This window comes from Antennarius striatus, chromosome 5 (assembly GCF_040054535.1).
Source record: "Antennarius striatus isolate MH-2024 chromosome 5, ASM4005453v1, whole genome shotgun sequence".
Lineage (NCBI taxonomy): Eukaryota > Metazoa > Chordata > Actinopteri > Lophiiformes > Antennariidae > Antennarius > Antennarius striatus.
Window position 1 is genome coordinate 25,413,448 of NC_090780.1, and position 21,088 is coordinate 25,434,535.

Sequence of the window (21,088 nt, forward strand, 5' to 3'; positions counted from 1 at the left end):
CCAGCACGCAAAATGTTCATTCGCTTAAAATCCACGCAGGCTAAAGCTAGCAACACGCAGGTGACCTTTGACCCTGGTGGGGGGGGCGGAGCTCCACTGGTAACAATGGGGCGATGACATCACAGAGTGTCAGGTACGCAGCTGTGTGTGCTCTGATAAGACAGGGAGGTGTGTGTGTGTGTGTGTCACCACCTCCAGCACACACACACACACACACACACACACACACACACACACACACCTCCCAGCGTCAGGAGTTACCCTGCCCCTCCCCCACTCCCCCCCAGGAGTGAAACCCATCACACACTCATTTCATTGAGCTCACCTTCATCTGCGCGTCGAATCCCAGTGAAACCAGTGTGTGTGTGTGTGTGTGTGTGTGTGTGTGTGTGTGTGTGTGTGTGTGTGTGTGTGTCTGTGTGTCTGTGTGTGTGTGTGTCTGTGTGTGTGTGTGTGTGTGTGTGTGTTTTAATTGCCCCACGACAGTTGGGATGAGTCATCAATCAAGCTTACAACCTGACACACACACACACACACACACACACACACACACACACACACACACACACACACACACACACACACACAGACACACACACACACACACACACACAACCCGTGGGCGTACATTTCTGAAGAACGATCAGACAACAACACACCTGCTGCCCCCCCCCCCCCCCGCTGGACCGAGACGATCAGCAAACACATCTCTGTTTGGTCTGCGCCGCGGCGACGGGGGTGGGGGGGACAGTATGGGGGGGTTCTTCCTGCTGTTGACTTTTTGGCGTATCTGTGTTTCTCACCAGGTGTGTAGGGACAGGAAGTAAACGTGTGTGTGTGTGTGTGTGTGTGTGTGGGCTGCCCCACCGATGCGGCGACAGCGGCGCGGCGACAGCGGCGCGGCGACAGCGGCGCGGCGACAGCGGCGCGGCACTCGGCCGTTAAACACACACTTAATCAGTAACTTCCAGTCCCGTTTCGTGACGCGTGGCCCCCCCCTGAGGCTGCAGCAGAAAGCAGGGCTCTGATTGGTCGACGCGTCGGACAGAAGGCATTCTGGGTTCTTGATCAGGACGGAAGCGGTTCGTTGGCGGCGCCGTTGGATCTGAGGCCTTTGAAGGAATCAGGGAACAGATGCAGGGGCGACTAGAGACCAGTAATTACCCCCCCACACACACAAAACACCCATCAGCGCGCTCAAGCTGCCCCCCCACATCCCCAAATGTCTTCATTAACTCTTCCTCACAGCTCTCAGCTGGCGGGCTGGAGGCTCGGACCCAACAGCCAATCAGATTCCGTCGTTTGTTCTCCTCTGACTTCCTGTCGTTGGATCAAATCCCCAAACCGGGCGATGGACTCGTGTTGCCGCGGCGACAGACTCGTGTCGTTTCCCCGCCTCTCGATAATCCGCCCATCCCCCACCAACGCTCACCTCTGTCTCACTGACGCGCCGCCCCCCCCCCACCTCACATCCACCCCAGACTGAATTAATAGAGTGAGAAATGAGCAGGAAGCTCAACGAGACACTGGGGGGAGGACAACGAGAGGCGGGGGGGTGAGGACGTGGGTAGAGGTCAGACGACACCCAGAGGTCCAGTTCAACACCAGGAGGATGATCAATAAGTCCTGCTTGTCCTGAAGGAGCCCCCCCCCCATCATCATCACCCCCCCACACACACCTCCAGGGATTAAAGGACAATACACACCCTGTATTGTCCCCTCCCCCCGTCCTCACCACACACACATTTACACACCAGTCTCTGGGGGGGGGGACGTCAGCCGGATAATTGGAACCCGTCCCAACCGTCAACCACCGACCGGCCAATTAGGGTTTGAGCAGAGAAGCTCCGCCCACTGGCGAGACAAATCTACCTTTGAAAGAAAAAAAGTCTCATTAACGCTCAGCGCTAACACGATAGCAGTCGTATGTTAGCTTAGGGGGTACGGGGGGGTGGGGGGTGGAGCTAAAACACAGGTGTGAACAGAGACGACTCGTGTCTCCAGGGCTGGAGAGCATCCTGAGGTAACCACGCAGGACCGAACGGGGTTGGGTCGTCGGCGCTGAAGTGATTATAAGCTGTCGTAGTGCATCCATTAGCACTGATGTGCTGCTGTGCAGCCTGGAGGATGTGGTCTCACGAAGTGGATGCTAACGACAAACCCGCTTCTCAGCGGACTGTAAATCGCTGGCAGCTCATTGGTCCCCTGGGGCTGGATGATGCTGATGGCCTCACCTCACCTGAGCAGGTAAACTCACTGAGATCCCTCCGCCCCCTGGGGGTTGGAGCCCAAACCCTTCCGTTCTGCTGAAGGGTTTGGGGGTCAAGCGGCTGAAGTGACGCTAGCCGCGACTGGTCACGCTCGTCTCCGCCCCCTTTAGCGAGACAAGGTGACTTTCCCGGAGCGACGCCGGCGGAGCGAACAAGTCGAGCGGCGACGTAATGAAATCATGTCGTCTGGCCGTTCAGCCGCTTGTTGTTCTGCGTTTCCTCATGAATAACGTCTGAACTTCACGTGAGCGAACACGGAGGACTAGATGTGGGGGGTGGGGAGGCGGCGGCGGCGGCGGCGGCGGGGGGGGCGCTCTCATTCCACTGATTGAGTCCGTCCGTCGCTCGTTCTTTAAAGTCACCTACATTCATCTTGAGCTTCCCGGACGAGGAGAGTCGAGTCCAGAATCTCAATCACCGTCCGACCCCTCCATGACATTCAGTCAGGACGAGGGCTGGAGCTTTTCCCCGTTTAGTCTCATTATTTACACCCCCCCCACCAAGAACCCTCAAAACTGGGCAGCGCTGATTGCTTTTACCAGCTGGTGCTCTACCTCTGAAGATTTTCTTCAAAGATCTTTCATCTTTGGAATCCAATCTGTGAAGGATCGTTCCCAACGGACGGAGACAAAAGACAGTCGAGATACGAGACCCCGAATGATTTATCAGCGAGTCGTACAAAAGTCTAAAATGCAAAAAAAAAAAAACAACTCAAACTAACAAAAATCCAGATTATTTTACGTTCAGACACCTTCAAACACGTCCGTTCAGCCACGAAACATCTAAAACCTGACCACAACTTTCCAAAGCTGCAGAAGAAAACCACCTGAGCTGAAGTCCAGCGGTGACGCAGCTGCTGGACGCGGTGGAAACAGCCCCTCCCTGACGACACCTCCTCCCCAAAGGCATTCTGGGAGAGGTTGGCGGGTGCCATGAGACGGTTTCGCACCGGCATGAGACAGAAGGTTTCGTCACGGCTGCCGTCATTAGCGGGTCGCACCTGCCTCTGACTGACGCACCGGCGCAGGTCAGCGTGAGAAGACGGGTCACCTTTGCCTCGTTGGCAGCAGTGCTCCAAAACCATCACCAAACCCAGCTGTTACATCACCGCTTCCTTCCTTTCTTTTTTTTTTTTTTGTAGGTGGGGGGCGTTCCATTCCTGAACTCAGAAGGCGACTGAGCTCCGGTGGACGGGCTCGTAAAGCCGAGGCGCTGACGATAAAACCCTGCGGTCCGGATTGAGGCCTGACCAGGAAGTCGTGACCAAAATACTTCCAGCCAGGCAGGAATTAAGACGCTATCTTTAGCACTTAGCCGCAAGCTGGGTCGCTAAGGCGCTAGCGACGCTAGCTAGGTCCAGTTTGACCAAACAGATCTGACCACAAGATTAAACCGGTTTCCCTTAGCGACGCCCAGTTAGCGGCGTCGGTCGCTAACCGATTAGCTTTGACTTTTTGTTCATATTTCAAACTTTCCCATCGTTCTGATGTTAAACTTCCACAGCTATCCTGTAGCGGAGCTACGGAACACCCGATCATGGACTCAAAAGGAAGTGGCTGCAGACTAGACTTTCAAAATAAAAGCAGGTGTTGTGGTCCAGGTTGTTCGTTTAGACGAATATTTTGAGTATTCTCACACAACTCAACCCCAAAGGAGGATCTTTTTTTAATCTTTTATCAGATATTTCTTAAATTTTTCTCCTATTTTTTGTGTTTTATTTTTCTTATTTTTCTTATCTTATTTTAATCTTCAACTCGGTTTTAACTTCTTTAGTTGCAGACGAATTCATTTTAAAATGAATTTCTGCTTGTTGAAATGAAACTGCACGTTGTAAAGGAAGCACACACACACACACACACACACACACACACACACACACACACACACACACACACACACACACACACACACACACACACACACTCACACACTTCAGCCTCCTGCAGTGTTTCCTGTGACCCCGGTTGATCATTTCCCTCTAATCTAATCCCTCCACTCGTCTCCGGTCGGCCTGTAGAGGATTCTACTTTCTGAAAACGTCAGCGGACGAGTCGTTTCAGACGAGAACATCCGGATGTGAATCCGTTCCCGTGAATTGATCGCGTCCGACCGATGCCAGATCGATTGTGCGATGCGGGGCGTCCCCGTTTCTGCTACGCAATTAAAACCGAGATCAATGCGATCAACCCCGTTTGGAATCACGTTGGAAATACGAGACGGTTCAGCTCAGACGGAACACGGGGAAACAGATTCTACATTTTCCAAATCCTGACGTCTGGTTCCCAGGAGGTCGATCTCCTTCAGGACGGATCGACGGGCGTCGGCTCACAACTGATTCCTAAAATGCGACGTTTTGTTCGGGACTGGTTTGAACTCGGAACACACAAACTTCAAACAGAAGGAACGCCACAAATACTCCAGCAGGAGTTCCCTGCATTGTCTCGCATCCTTCCATACAGGTCAAAGGTCTTCAACAAGTAGAGTCTCTGGATCTGAAGGGGATTCAGACGCGTTGGGAAAGAAGGATTCCCGTTTTTACGGATGTATGATCCCAAAATATAACATAACAACAAAAGAACAGTCTTGAACCTGGCTCTGACGGACGGCGTCTCAAACGCCGGGCGCCGATTGTCCGCCCTGATGCCCAACACGAAATGATGGTTTATGTACGATGGGCGGGACTTACGTACAGAAGCTGCTGACAGGGCGATGCATCCTGGGTATTCTGCTTATATGAAACATCTGGCTGGATGCAAGCAACCAAAACGAGAGGTTCTATGGAGACGTACAAACACGCCCACCGACACCTCCGCTCGATTCCACCACATCGGCTTCCTGCCCCCACCTCCCTACCCCCCTACCCGGGACTCCACCGGCCCGGGAATAAATAGTCCAGGCTCCCGTTTCACGATGTAATCAAAACATTGGGCTTTGTGGGGGCGCCCAAAAGAGAGGAGGCTGGCCCGGGGGGGGGGGGGGGGCAAGCATTGGTTTATGTAACCAAGGTCAACGGGAGGAAGAACACAATAATCCTTGGCGAGGGTGAAAAACAGTAATACCACAAGGTGGGGGGGTGACAGAGGTAAGAAATATGAAAACAAACAGATAAAAATCACAGTGGGGGGGCTAGCATTCTGTTTTTCCTGGTAGGAGCTTCTGGTTTGGCGTGGGGGGGGGTAATTGAGAGCAGCCGCTGAAGCTTTAAATAGCGACGGCGTGCGGCGGGACGCGGTTTGGAGGGGAAGTGGACGCGAGGAGGAAACCCCACAAGCCTTTGTATACACTGAGATGGAACAAAGGAAACCAACCCCCCCACCCCCCCAAGATAAAACCAACCGGACCGCTCTGTTAGCATCAGTGAAGGCCCAAAACAGCAAACACCGACCAGCCACGAACCCAGTTTCCTACCTGAGGAGCTTCAGGTTGCCGTTTCCAGTCCTTCCATTGCTCCCATCAGGATTTCCCAAAACCTGGAGGCGGTGAAGTTCATAAATCTCCATTTTTTTACCTTTTCCTCCTCGCCAAAGAGGTAAGACTCAAACAGATGACGATAGCAGGAGTCTTCCAGCTCTGGCAGAGTCTTCTGTCCAGGTGACGACTGAGTGGTTTCCACACAAGGCGACTATTGTTCAGGACAACAGCGGAGACGTTACTGAACAGCCGCCACGAGAGTCACCTTTAAAAAACCAGACGGATGGCAGAAGGACAGGAGAAGGTCTGGCTGACGCGCCCCGGCAGCACACACTCCATCAGGACCGGCGAGGACACGGCTAGAATCTAAAAAACCAACGCAACTTTGAGTAAAAGTCATCTGAATCCCGCTACTGGAGGCGTGGCGTCAAATCTGATTGGTTTGATTGATGTGCATTTTATAGAAAATGAATTCCTATAGGTAGCATTCAGTTTCGTTTCCCCGTTTTGGCGAAGGAATGCTGCCCAAAAGGGATCAGAGTCGGGTCAAACCTGGAAGTGTTTGAATCTCAACCGGTCGGTCCCACGCTTCCTCCGCCCGCCTCCCGGCCGGGATGCGTCGGGTCTTGTTCTACGGCTTCAGGTGAGAAGCAGCTCAGACGAACTTGCTGAGGCTTTGTTCACGTCTGTCTGTGAGGGCGGGGCCGAGAACTGAGAACCGAGACTATCAAGGGGCCATTGAACCTGGAAGTGCAGCGTTGGGATTGACACCAACAAGAAGGATTCTGGTGTTTCCGACGAGAGTTGGGTCGTATCGCAACACGGTTCATCAGGTTGGGAAAATAGTTGAGTTATCAGACGGCGTGGAGCTCCTTCGCCTCAGGAAGGAGGCAGCAGAGCCGCGTCCGTCAGCCAACAGCTCGTCTGATGCCAGGCCAAATAAAGAAGCCTTATGTAAGAGCACTCACAGCCAGAGCCAGGCACTCTCTCACGTTAAGGGGCAACTCCAATCCGGATGCATTCGAGCCTTAATGGCTCCCTTTGTGGTCATGAAACAAGACCATGCCAATTTCAGCCAGGCTTTTCATTGTTAGGAAATGTCCAGTGACTCATCTGGTGACACGGTGTGTTCGCTCAGCCTCGCCAAAAACCAGCGAGTCATTGGCCAAACGAGGCGAGCAAATCTGCCCAACCAACCCAACCGAGAGAGGGACGCCGAGGTCAGACTCCAGTCGGGTCAGATTAACATGGGAAAGAAAAATATCAGCAGAGGCAGAGCGCGTATATTTTGGAAAGAGGAGACTCGTCCTTCAAAGCAACCAAAACTGCCACAAGAAGGATTCTCGTGCAAAAACAGGACTTTAAAAAAGAAGATTTCCAGGCATTATAAAGCCCTGAAATTACTCTCTCAAGCTTTCACCCTAGACTTGGCAATGGTGGCGAATTCTGGTCCACATGATAGCACTAGAATGTCCCCGGCCTCTTAATTTCGTCTGCTTGGTGGAACTGGAACACATGCACGTCCCCAAACACATCAAATAAGCCAGATCTTCATAGAAGGAAATGACAAAGCGTCACCAAAACCAACAGTGCCACCATTCCTGGGGTTGTTAAGCCGTCGGCCTGAAAACAACCGTCGACAGTGTGCCTCTGGCCGCTGCCGCTCTGTAATTAAATACCAGAAATGTCAGCTTTTTCCCCCTCCGTTCCTTGGATCATACACACAGTCTCTAAATACAACTTCTGCCCTGCCCTCCCCAGCTCTCTGCGAGGGCTGATGCCATCCGGCTTCATTCCTCAGCCTCGTTCTGAGGTCGGACAGCCAGATGTTGCGACGAATTCCACCAGAAATGAAGCAGAATAGCCTCCAGTGGTGCCAACTGGGGATAAAATAGAGTTGTGGCTAAATTCTATCAATGCCACCGAGTAGAAATCGTCCTTGGAAAGACTCTTTGGTGGTTAAAGAGGGGAATTAATCTAGTAACTTCCTAAAAGAGAGGCTGAGCATCCGTCTCTAAGCCTAAATAAGCTAGCGGATGAACGACAGCTCGGTTATTAACGTCTGACTGTGTTCTCACAGTGAACATGGAAGCGCGCCATTGCCACGGCCGTGTTTTCTAATGGTACCCCACCCCCTAAAAAAAGGATAAGCTCATCAACGTAATCTGACGATGACACGCAGCACGCGCTCCCATTCACCCCCTCGCTTTAGCTGTGATTGATTTTATTCCAGTGACAGAAACCGACGTCCGCCCGCTTTAATTACCCACGCCGTTTCCCGTCCGTCCTCGCAGCCTCAAGGTTTCTCTGATAATTCTAAAGCCGGGATCAACTGTCGCCGTCTTCAGTGTAGCTTCAGGAAAATTATATTAAAACGCTTTAATGTTTAATTGTAGCTTGTTTTTCGCAATTAGTGAGACGCGGCATTAAAGTGGCAAAGTTATGATGAGGCCGAAGATGCGCAAGAAAACTTTTGCAAAACCTCAAAGGAGAAAACCCCATTTTTAAAGTGCCTATCAGAGAACTTTGATGTCTAATTCTTGGGTATGCTACGGTGCTTCCAAAACTCCACCATCAACTCGATGAGTCAAAGTTATTAACGATCAGAACTACCCATAAAAAACATAAAAGCCAAGTTGTGATAGAAATGGAAGCTTTTCCTGGACCGATTGGGTCAATGCCCATCATCTGACCCGGCTCTGAAACATACAAGCTGCCCCGAAACAGGCTCGACCGTTACGAAAGTTCAGAAGCAGCAGGACAGAGAATTATTTCATCGCTCGGAAAAATAAAATTTGAAATTCTGTAATTTTTGTTTTGGAGTTTGAACTGTGAGCGTCGATCTAAAGTCAGTAAAGACTCGTGGTGTCGTCTCCAACGAGTCAAAACCCCAACGCAGAGTCAACCTGATGAAGAGGAGGCCAACAGCAGGTGTTCGTTTGGTCGAGGACGATCCATCGCAGGATGGGTAAATGATGTCATACTCAGCAGCCAATCAGATTCCAGACAATAAGAACTGTTTAAATCCATGCAAAGCTGAAACCAAGAGTCAAGAGTGAACTCATTTGGCTTTCTGATGGCGCGTGATAACGATCTGGATGTGAAGCAGCGGCGAAGGCCCGAGGGCAATCAGTGAGGATAGCCCCCCCACCCCTTACCCCAACCCCCCTCCCCCACAAAATTTAATTTACAGAAGCACTTCCCCTCCACAAAATCAGGGCAAATCCGTCTGGCAGAGGAGCTACACTGATTCTATCAGACAAAACCAGTCCTGCCTTTTTCTGATTTATTATTATGTTACTGAGATTTTGAAACTCCCCCTCTGTCCTCCCCCAGGCCAGACAATCCCACAATCCTGATTCCATCTCATGCTTAATAAAACTTTTAAAAGTGAAAAAGGAGCTGCTGTTATTTTTAATCTGATCCAGAAATCCCAACAGCAGCGAGATTATGAGATTAAGATTATTCTGTGGTGGATCCCTCGTCTCTTCCCCCCGCCCGTACCTGGAATCTGCTCGGCCCATCAAATGAAACCCAGTCAGGGTGGGGTCGCTGGCGTCCAGGCCCGCTAACGCCGCCGTTTTAGCGTCAACGAGGGTTTCGGATTAAAGCGACGACGCCCAGAAAACACGTTACTTGCCTTCGCTCGTTTCTGAGTAACAATCTAAAGAAGCTAATATTCCTGCGCGGTGACGCTCGTCTAAATGAGGCCGATGACTTTCAGACCAGGATGTCAGGTCATGGGGTCACTAAAGTAATCACACCAGGATCAATAAGCTGACTGGACTTGTGTGATCAATAACAGGCCTGGGGATAAAAATGAAACGTTCCAGAAACACAAAGTGTGATTATTTTTTTGTCTTATTAACTCTTGGACACTATCGCTTCAGATAGTTAAACCATCACTAACGATTTCTACCCGATTTACCCAACAAATAGTAACTGGCATGAAAAACAAAATCAAATTATAACACATTACAAATTAGTAATTATTCAACTGTGACATGTCTACCATGAAAGAATGAAAGATAAATGTGATGAGGTACATCCTACATTTTTTTTCCAAATTGAAAAATTAGGAAGTCGACAACAAAAATTTCTTTAAAAATAATAATTACGTAGCAAACTGGGTCTTTGGTCTACCCATCCCTGTGACATTTAGGACTTCGCTGGTTAAACTGGCAATGACATTTGATGGTGTTCTAGGGTTAAATAATAAATCTACACAGACCTGGTACAGAAGTTACAACAATAATATCTGTGCAGCAGTGGGTTCAGCAACTTTAATATCTTAAGTATTCTAAATGGTAATAAAATGTAATTATGGGGTCTTAAAGCTTTTACTTTGATAGTGTTGCTGATGTCTTATTAAGACAATCATTTCTCTTCTCCAGGGGAGCGTAGGAACGGCTCTATAATTTATCCTCTAATCTAATAACTCCTAACACCTGGACAGGATGTGGGAACCCTTCAGGATCTGTACAAAGGCTAATTACAGCTTGAAAGGACTTAAAATAACACAAGTGTCTCTTCGTCATGTCAAAACGTACTCCGAGATTTCTTTCCATGTTTAACCTAAAACACAGTAGACCCATAAAGCTGAGGTAACACCAGCAGACAGCGTGCAAACGGCTTCAGCGCCGGTTAATCCGCAGAAACGAGAGTTTTTGAGCTTCTCCAGTGGAAACAATCTCTAAAACGTTTGTGTAAACCTCAGCAATCAGGTGAAAACAGGAGGGCGAGTTGGTGCTGTAAAACTTTAACAGCTGCCTTCGCTGATCATCACTCCTGCTGGGTAACGCGTGAGGTAAACCGCCGGCGCTTTACAGCCCTACTTTCTGTCTGCAGAAACACAAACCAAACAGGAGGAACCCAGGTTGGGCGGATTTTAGGAGTGCAGACGTATAATCGTTTATTTCAGGCGACAATAAAGATGTTTTTAATTTTATTACCACAGAATCACGTGTTTGGCTCCTGTTGGGCTTTTATCAGTGTTGCTGATTTACACGTCTCTACACTAAAGTAATACCTTTAAATTACACAACAAATTATTAAAACCAGGCTCACATAAATGTCTAATAGGAGGTTTAACACCGACGTCTACCGGCACCAGAACGCCCGTTTTAATGAGCAGGATCCCCATTGGTCCAGAGTCGTGTTGACGTTTCAATGGAATGAAGGCTCTAGTCTAGTGTCAACACAACAACAGGAGTGTCAGCGCAGTTTGAGACAACAACGTATTGACCCTCCAAAGTTTTCATTTGGATTTACCCCCAGAACCTGTTTTCTAACAACAAACGGCCTAGAGGTGAGAAACAGTCGATGTTTTGGGTCAAACAGTCGTCGTGGAAACTAAATCTCAGCTCATTGTGTTCTCATCACACACACAATGTTTTATGTTCACTGAATCTCAACCCTGTTTGTGTTGAAACAAAATCATCAAGGCAGTCAGAGACTGAAACATCCCACGAAAGGTAGGCCAGGGTACCCTGGAAGTAGTACCTGACAAGTACATAGCTTTGACCTTTCAGGGTAGGTCAACGCTATTGGGACCGTCCAATTAACCTGAAGCACATGTTTTTGGAGGTGGGAGGAAGCCGGAGAACCCGGAGAGAACCCACGCAGACACCGGGAGAACATGCAAACTCCACACAGAGCGGGACTCGAACCCGTCATTCATGAGAATCAAAGCAAACCAAAATACAGTCGTACCTAAACGTGATATTTTGAGATACGAGTCACCAATACAACATCAGCTGAGACCGGATCTCGTTCTTTACCCCGTGTTGTCTCATATCTCAAAGTACTACTGTATGCTAACTGCTTTGACACCAGTCTGTGCTGTTCAAAGCTAACAGCCTAGCCCTAACAATGAGCCACATGGTGTAATCTGTTTTGGTCACATCGATTGATGCGAAGCAGGAAGAAGAGCTTTTTCAAAAAAACACTGATGCAGAAAAACACCTAACAGCCACTTTTTCTCTCAAATGTCTGAACTGAAGTGCTCTTTGAGTTACTCAAACCTGGGAGGCGGTGGGGGGGGGGGGTAAACGGCACACCAACACATTCATGATCACTAAACCCCCTCAAAGTGCTCCACATCCCTGGAAACAGAAGCCTGGTTCATTTGCAGCCAGATTAAGGCTGAGGTGGAGCGGGTGGAAAAGATTATTCCTAGTGAGCAAGAAAAAACCCTAAGCTCTCCATTAATAACATGAAGAGGGTGTTATTTATGAAAGTTGCTCATTGGTGCACTCACAGAGGTCCAGTATGTCGTAAAACCAGCCATTACGTTACACCAACTCACGCCCGGCGGCGCAAACCTCGTCTTCTGGGCTGGATTAGTCGCACAGCGTGGTTCTGGTTTTATTCCCCAGGATTACAGTCGAGCAAATGTAACCAAAATTTCAGCTCTGCTTAAGGAACGCCTGATTCAAAGCCTTGTAAATCCAACCGGGTGGGGGCAACAGAACGGGCGGCGGCACCGCGTGTCGAAGCTTGGCTCAGCAGCGAGCAGCAAAGGTTGTTGGGAGCGAACACGAACGGTCCAATGGGGGGTAGGCAAAGTCCTGCCAGGGGAGTATCGTGTCAAAGCAAAAGATAACAGAGCCCCGTGACCCCAGCTGACCCCATGTGGAGTGTGAACCAACAGGAAGTGTGGTGGTAAGAGGTCACGGGATAGGCAGCTTGTGAAAACACTGGCCGTGTGTCGACGGAGAGCAGATAACAACCTGGTGACACTTTAACAGTATAACATGAGGTCAGCAGGAGCTGCTCAGGGTATTTCAGGGGAGAACTTCAATACTGGGTCAATAATCTGAGTCATCCAGGGGTGATTTAGCTTTAAAGCTAACGCGAGGTAGCGTTGAACATGCCAGGAACATGGTTGTGTGCTGGTAGAGTCCACCAGCAGCCAGCCAAGGTCCTGAACTTTTACCACGCCTGTCCAACATTCGTCTTTGGCTTTCCATGGCAACTCCCCCCCCCTTTTTTCCCAGGATAGAGGGTCCCCCCCCCCCCGGTACATTTAAAGAGAGCTAAAGTGGGGGGTTGAGTCGATTTAGGGGGAGCTGTCTTGAGAAAAAGGGTGTTTCTGGGGGAACTGAGTGCCCACTGTTCTCTCAGAGCTTTCATGGTTGCCACTTGGCAACAGTCGGCATTTCAAAATGCCGCTTTTCACGGTTGCCTGCGTGTCAGGAAAAGACACACACACACACACACAGACACACACACACACACTCTGAAACCAGGAGGGGCTAGCGTCGCCGCGGCAGATGCCTCTTGCATTGTTGCCTCTGGAGTCAAACGCTAATGCTAGCCGCGTGACGTCACGTCAATGATATTCGATTTCAAGCTGGAGTCTGAAGCCATTCATTTCTAATCATAAGCCAGGATGAATGGCCACCTGTCTGGCTGCGGTCACGCAATGAAAAGAACAATTCAGCAGCGGCAAAGGGAATTTCACACCGGCTACCAGCCTTTAAATCTGCCAAGAAGTCGCCAAGTTTCAAAATTAACGTCTTCCCACAGGCGGCGGGTCGACTTCTAGGAAACTGCGATTTTTAAGGAAGTTTCTTTCTGGGTGCTAAAGTCTGGTTGGTCGGTTCTTGGCCACACCCACTCACCTGTCCTTCCCCTGAGTAGAACAGAGAAACGAATCTGCAGCAAACCCAAGCTAACCCCCCTCCCATCCTGTCCTCTCTCAAGGTATGCCCTCACCTCTCCCACCCCCACAATCCCCTTCTCTGGTTGGCCGGTCTTTTCAGCCTCAATTTAACAAAAGACACAAAAGGAGGCAGGGCCAATGTCCTTGTTTACCCACCCCCCCCACAGAGAAATGGAGAGAGAGGGGACCTAAAGACCTGAAGCAAAGAGTTGTGCGAGCAGACATGCAAAAGCATGCAAACTATCAGTGTGTCCTTGCACCTGTGTGGAACGTGCACCGGAACGTTCAGCTGCAGAACACGCCAACGTGAAAACGCCAACGCCAACGTGATGGCGTGCGTCACTGAGCTGTGAACGTCGGAATCCGTGTGAGCTATAGTCGGGTGGCGTGTGGATACCTCGGTGGGGCGGGGCTACGCCTGCAGTTTTATCCCTTTCCCAGCGCGGTGCCACGCCGCCAAGCATTCCTGAACCCATGTACCTTTTCTAAAAGTCGCCATTGTCTGTGCTTTTGTTTCTAGAAGTCTCCACCTGCTCTGAGGAACTGAATTTGGATCGTAGGAAATGTTAAACCAGTGCCAGATACCGTCTTTGAATGCTGGAAGAAAAGTTAGCTGCTGAGGCCAATTTTTACGAGTCACTACTGGATCTGGATCAACCAGGAAGCCTTTGCGCGAACAAGTAACTGAACAAGTAAATATGAGGGAGAGACACAACCTCTACCTAAATGTTTTTGTACCAATGATGTAAAATATTTGACTACATGGACTTAGGGTGTCGGTGAGTTCTAAAACACGGAGGAAAGCAAATTTCTACCCAAATATTTCCCACGTGACTACCAGGGGTTTGAGCCGGTTCATGGAACAAAAATAAAACCAAAAACTTTATACTTTTTAATGTTCCGGAACAGGAAGTTGTCACCAGTTAATTGTTGAAAAAAATATCTGACCTTCTGACCTGGCATTCAGTCAATGTGTGATGAGAATGGGGAGAAGTTGAGGAACACCACCAGCAGTCAAGATAAAGGCAGCTTCAAGTCTGGTTACATGCAGAACAGGTGAACTCTGCAGTCCGTCAGGTTTAAAACATGAACTGATCGGGGCTGAGTTCCCCGGACAGCTGAGAAACTATGATGCTTTGAAACTTTGATGCTGTGAAACTTTGATGCTGTGAAACTTTGATGCTTTGAAACGTTCACGTCTGAGGCCTCCTGAGCTCCGCCCCCCGCCCTCACCGACCCCAGGTGGGGTTCTAACGGAGTGACAAAGCCCTCCCCGTGTCACCCTATCTCCCTAGCAGAGACTCTGTCTCTGGGGCGTTCTACAGACGGGGGCGTCGGCCCGGCAGATGGAGGGGAAATGATACACGAACACAGGTATGCGTGAATGCAGCACCAGGGAATCCTGGGAAACCGAAGCGGTGGAAAGTGACCAGTGTTGAGTTAGGAGGAAGGAGTCGGCCGCTTGGGGGGGGGGGGTGAAATGAGGGCTTTACAGGAGAGCGAGATGCCAGGATGTCGTGGTTGTTCAGTGGGACGTGAGCAGCAGAGCCGTCAGGTCCAACATTCATTTGATGGGGGGGGGGTTTCATTCCTCCATTCATTTGAGAAGCGATGGGGGGGGGTTCATTCCTCCATTCATTTGAGAAGCGATGGGGGGGGGGTTCATTCCTCCAGCCAAACGTCTCCGTTCATCTGACTACAGCCGCCTGAAGGGGTTGTTACCTCTGACACACCTCAGTCTTTACCACGTGTTGGTGTGGATTGTACACAGGTAGAGCTAAACCTGTATGTCCAGGTTCCACTGTAGGTTCTACTGTAGGTTCTACTGTAGGTTCTACTGTAGGTTCTACTGTAGGTTCCACTGTAGGTCCTACTTTATAACTTAACCAACTTGATTTCTCTGATCCCCAACATTCATCCATCGTTCTAGTTTATATTGGTTTCGTAGCTCACAGCTCGGTCCCATCACGTGTCGTCCTGGTTCAACGCTGACCTTTGGAAAACACATCAGCTTCACTCATGATGGAACAATTGTATCGCACACACACACACACACACACACACACACACACACACACACACACACACACACACACACACACACACACACACACACACACAATGAGCTGCGTGTGTGTGGAAGCAGCCAGCGTATCCTGATGAGTTAATAATTCACACTCGTACAGAAAAACGTCTCCTGGTGCTTCAGGAGGGATCTGAACACAAATCTATTTTACAGTCGCTGTGTGTGTGGGGGGGGGGGCGGGGGGTTGCATTTACATATCTGCATAGTGAACAGGAAACCCCGTCTAATTACCCCCCAGAGGGATCAGTTATCAAAGAAAATCCTAAAAAAAAAAAAGAAGATACTTCAGCATACTTATTCCTACTGGATCACATTCACAGAGGCTATATTTAATGTCCGCTATCTATAGCATAGCCGTGGGTGGGTGGGGGTAATATGGAGTAAGCGGGGCATCTCGTATCGGATTCCATTCCCGTCAGTTACCCCTTGCTCTGGGATTGCATCCCCACCATATTGCCCCTAATCTGGGGGCATCTGTTGGCTCCCGGGGCTGCATTAAAGCGGGCAGAGCGCTCTGATAAGGTTACCGACCCAACGCTGAGGGACTTAATTAAATTGAGTACTTAATCTGGCCTCGGACTGGAGGAGTCCTCAACCCCCCACTGAGGAAGCTAACCGGTGGCGGAGGATGATTCACATCCGCTGACGGTCTCTGGTCAACACAAAGGTCATGTGATCGGCTGTGATTCTATCGCTTGTGCACATTTGAGACAAAAAAAAGCAGAAAAATGCGTCATAAAGCCCGAAAATCCAAATTATTTTCCTTCTTTCCAAATCTGTCGCTCATCAGTCGAAGAAGCCCCGCTTCACCACGCTCCGAGAAAAGTTATCCCTCCGTCTTTATCTGGATCAGTTCTTGTCAAACGATGAAAGTAAGAACTTTTTCGAGTTTGGTGAAAATCCATCGAGTAAATTTGGAGCAATCCAGTTAAAATGTAAAGTAACAGCGGAACCTCGAGATACGAGTCGTACTTTGTTTACGTAACTTATATATGATTAATTATACGCAGGTGAAGTCTGTATGTCTATTGGTTGATAAAAATATGTTGTTTTTTTAATAATTTAGGGGGTTTGGGGCTTTTTTACCAGATTGGAACGGATCAAAATGATTTTAGTGAATTTAAATGGAAAATGTTTGAGATACAACTTCAGTCACACGGAAAGGATTCGACTCGTATGTCGAGGTTGTATGTATGTAGGTTGTATGTATGTAGGTTGTATGTAGCCTATGTAGCCTCTTTAGCTTAGCTTAGCCTGACAGAAGCTCTCTCTGTAGAAAATCCTTACATGAGTTCAAAAGACTAATTCTTTTGGACAATTTTATTTTAAACTTATTGAAATGATTCTTTAAAAAAAATAAAAACAGCATCAAGCCCCCTTCAGTCCCTTCAGCTGCCAGACGGAAAACAAGAGGGGTCAACAACCCCCCTTCACCTTTGACCTTTGGCACCTGTGATGGAGTTGACGGCTTCAGAGGCAACAAATCCCGTCTGTTACCTGCAGGAATCCGTAACAACCAAACGTCGGCTAGATTTCAAACCCAAGGTTCACGCCTTCCAAAGGTCACGAGCGCCATAATGACGGCATTTACACAAGGGTCAAAGGTCATCCTGCCAGTCCAGACAGCTCTGGATCCTGGTTTCTGACTCTATCCAGGTACAAGTAGAGGAACAGGCTAGCCGCTAGCTGTGCTAACAAACAGTCAATCATTTGAGCGACAAACACTCCTTTATGGCGGCGGGACCTCAGGTGAACCGCGGCGGAGCGACGGTTTCCACGCTTCGACCAATCAGCAGGAAGAGACGGAACTCTAAGAGTAAAACGAGATCGTCCACGCTACGACGCTAACGGCGCCTCCTTTAGGAGAATCATGACTGAAGACGGGCCGAGTCCAAAGGTCACATGGTACCGGACTAATTAACGTCCACAGGAGAATTCTTTATTCTAGATTTATTCCAGATGTATTCCAGATTTATTCCAGATTTATTCCAGATTGCCGTCCAAGAAGAATCTTTTAAATCCTGACAGTCTTAACTGAGGGCACGAGAACCAGGAGGCGCCACGTCCTGACACGCCTGCTTTTCCACTCGTCTCAAACAACTAAGCATTCATCATCATCATCATCATCCTCATCATCATCATCATCATAATATTCCGCCTCATTTCCTGTCTTAAACTGAGCCATGAGTCCCGTTAGGAGGCGGCAGATGGCTGAGGTCTAAGACGACACTAAAGTGTGAAAGGGGACGTCACCCGGGGGTCACGGGGGTCCCTCCCCATGGATGACCCCCCCATGACACTCACAACTAACACAGAATTTTAAGGATCCCAAACTGGGAAATTCCTAAAAACTGGGATTAGAAAGAGGTGACTGGGAAGATTCCAGGAATCAAGAGGAATGGGCAAAGATTCCCAACACTGGAGTCTGGATCTGCATCAGCTGTGAGGTCAATCAATCAATCAATCAATCAATCCACAATTACTTTGTAAATAAAACAGGATTCTGACTGAACTTTTCCAGTTAGATTTGATTCAACCAAAAAAAAATCACTAATTTAAATCCTTCCTCTTCTGACTGTGTTTTCCTGATTCCGATCAAATCGATTGATCCGGCTAAATTAATATTTACTGACTCTCACCTGATTGGTCGAACAACTTTATTCATGTCAACACTTTTTGAAGTCGACTTTGAGTTCTTATTCTAATAAAAATTCCATGCACACATCGAGCCCCCCAGCCCCCCCTCCAACCGCCCTCCCCATGGGGGAGGGGGGTCAGTGAATAAGTTCAACCGGACAACCTGCTAACCAGGCTAACGAGGCTAATTAATTAACATAAAGCTGAATGAAAGGTGGTGAAAGGGTTAAACCGTGACGGTAAAAGTTGTTCCGTTAAAAACTTTTAGTTTTTATTCGCCGTTAAAAAGGTGAGAACAAGCGGACAGCCTTCAGAGGTGGACCCGACCCGCAGCTCACCTGGTCCGGGTCCGGCTCTCCACTGCGCGCCTCGGGCTCCGCTGACTCTCCTCCCGGGGATCCTTCAGCTGTTCCCCGCCGACATAACGTGACTCTCCGGGCTGCGTGACCTCAAAAATTCCGCCGTCGCTCCGTCCAGACTTGCAGATTCCCTCCGAGGCATCCAACTTTGTTTACCCGCGTTAAAGGAGGGATTTCAACAACAACACAAACAACAACAACGCGGTTCCAGCGGTCAATCCACGCGGGACGTCGGTTTCGGTTCGTCCGCTGCGCCTCGACTCCCGCGGCGGGTTTGTGCTCCACATGGAGCCGGTGGGTGTCGGTGAGTGTCGGTGAGTGTCGGTGGGAAGCTCCGCTCCCGGCGCTCCGCGGGCGGGGAGGGGGGACACGCGGTGCCTTCAGGGCCGCCTCGGATTTTAGAAACTCACCAAGTAAAGTCAACGACCACATCCCGGATTAATATTATTATTACATCCCGCCTCAAAGAGGGGATGTATTGTAATTGTCAGTGTTCGTGTGTTCGTTCGTTCGTCCGTTTGTTCGTATGTCCATCAAATATTTTCGCAATCGTTGCAGAAAGAAAGATGAAACAAAAAGCACATCACTCAGGCAGCAAAGGGGATGAAAATGACACGATGACCTTGACCTTGAGGAAAGTAGATCAAGGTCAAATTTCAACTTTTGTACTGACAGGAACCGCATAGGATAGAAAGACGAGGGAGAAGGCCACTGTGAGTGAGACCACAGATCAAAGCTAGTGCTCTGATGAAAACTAGTGCATAGTGTTGACCTTTCTGGGTAGGTCAAAGCTTTGACCTACCCAGAAAGGTCAATGCTATAAATTTGTCAGGTACTACTTTCAGGGTACCCTGACCTACCCTGATAGTAGGTCAGGGTAAGTTGCGGGATGTTGCAGTCTCTGATTGCCTTGGTTCTAGTTGTTGTTGTTGTTGTTGTTGTTGTTGTTGTTGTTGTTGTTTTTCGTCTGATATACTGTTGTACTTTTAGAAATACAAAATAAATTCTTTGTGCTGCTGGACGTTTTTATACACGACTTTTATCTAACGTCATTGTGACCGATGATAACTTTATATTTATAACAAGTGAAAACCTAGATGACAGAAAATGTCATTCAGTCTCCAGGTCAGTATAACTAACTTAAGTCTGAGTTGGTTGCTGTGGTTGCAGGGGCATGGTTCATTCATTCATTCACTCATTCATTCATTCATTCATTCATTCATTCATTCATTCATTCACTCATTCATTCATTCATTCATTCATATTCTTGATGACTGTAATCGTTTCCTCTTCAGTCATTTGTTCTGGAGCCTTACTCTAGCTGACTATGGGCGATTGGCAGGCTACACCCCGGATGAGACGCCAGCTCATCACAGGCTCTCAGCAATTCAGATGAAACAAAAATCTAATTCGGGGTTAAGTGTGACCACACTGTTTTATTTTCACAGATCTTATATAATTAAAGGAAATTCTAACCCCAGAACAGAAAGCCATATATTTCCGATAGTTTTGAAGGCAGCATTTCCAGCAGACGCACTGATTGGTGGATGAAGACCCCTGCTGGCCAACTGGAGAAACACACCCCAAACAGTTGGTCTGATTTGTCTGTTAGTATTTGTTATTTCACGTTTGGGCTGAAGGTTTATTAATAAACAAACTGTTGGCTGTTTTAACATCATCACATTCTAATTATATTAAAACACATCTGATTAAATAAAGTCATTAAAACAATCCTAGAACTGCTCCTGTAATGGGTTTCCTCCCTCATCTCGTGGGGATCCAATCAGGAGTTGTGCAGCCGGGTGCCAAGAGTCACTTTTATTAAATTAAACTTCATCCGAAGTCTAAGTGGATGTCATCAGGATTCTATTAGAATAAACAAACACAATCATTCAGAAATCCATCTGGATCCACACCAACAGTCAGCCCAACTCTTCTAGAAAGTTTCGTAAGATCCAAATTAGTTTGAGTCTATCTATCTATCTATCTATCTATCTATCTATCTATCTATCTATCTATCTATCTATCTATCTATCTATCTATCTATCTATCTATCTATCTATCTATCTATCTATCTATCTATCTATCTATCTATCTATCTATGAGTGGGATTCTGAGTGGGAGGAGGACAGATGGGGGAGGGGTGGGTAGGAGAGGGTCAGAGGTCAACCCCACCCCTCCTAGTATGTTAATTAGTTCTTTCACAGGGACAGAATGTCCGACTACACGACTAATGGAATAAAGGGCAACGTGAAACTTTATTTCCATCACTGGAAGTTTGTTGAGGATGTTTGATGGAAAAAAAGTCCCAGCTCGAGCTGAAGTTTGGAGTTTGTCCTCCTTTGAGGACGAGTCAGACTCCACTAAAGGACGAATGAGTCAAGAGTCCCACAAACACAGCAGGGTGTGGAGAGCTGCTGTCCTGAGGGACGGTCCAGGCAGCAAACGTCACCAAATGAAATAACATGGAACAGCTCAGTCATCTGCTGTGGGAGGAAATGGAAAAATCCATTTCCTGTTGGGAAAATTCATGTAAATGTTGGAAAACACCTCACAAACTGTAAAGATTTTGTGACATAACTTTAGCACGACTGTATTTGTCTATTTATTTATTTATTTATTTATTTATTTATTTATTTATTTATTTATTTGCATGTTT

General features: G+C 48.3%; 1 protein-coding gene across 1 annotated transcript in view; it reads right to left on the reverse strand.

Annotated features, from left to right (window-relative positions):
- plxnb1b (plexin b1b) overlaps positions 1 to 18,757 on the reverse strand; it is a 50,136-nt gene extending 31,379 nt beyond the window's left edge. Inside the window, exon 1 of the mRNA XM_068314430.1 lies at positions 18,409 to 18,757. The gene's annotated coding sequence lies outside the window, so the exon portion shown is untranslated. The remainder of the gene's footprint in view (positions 1 to 18,408) is intronic.
- Positions 18,758 to 21,088: the final 2,331 nt, after the last annotated feature.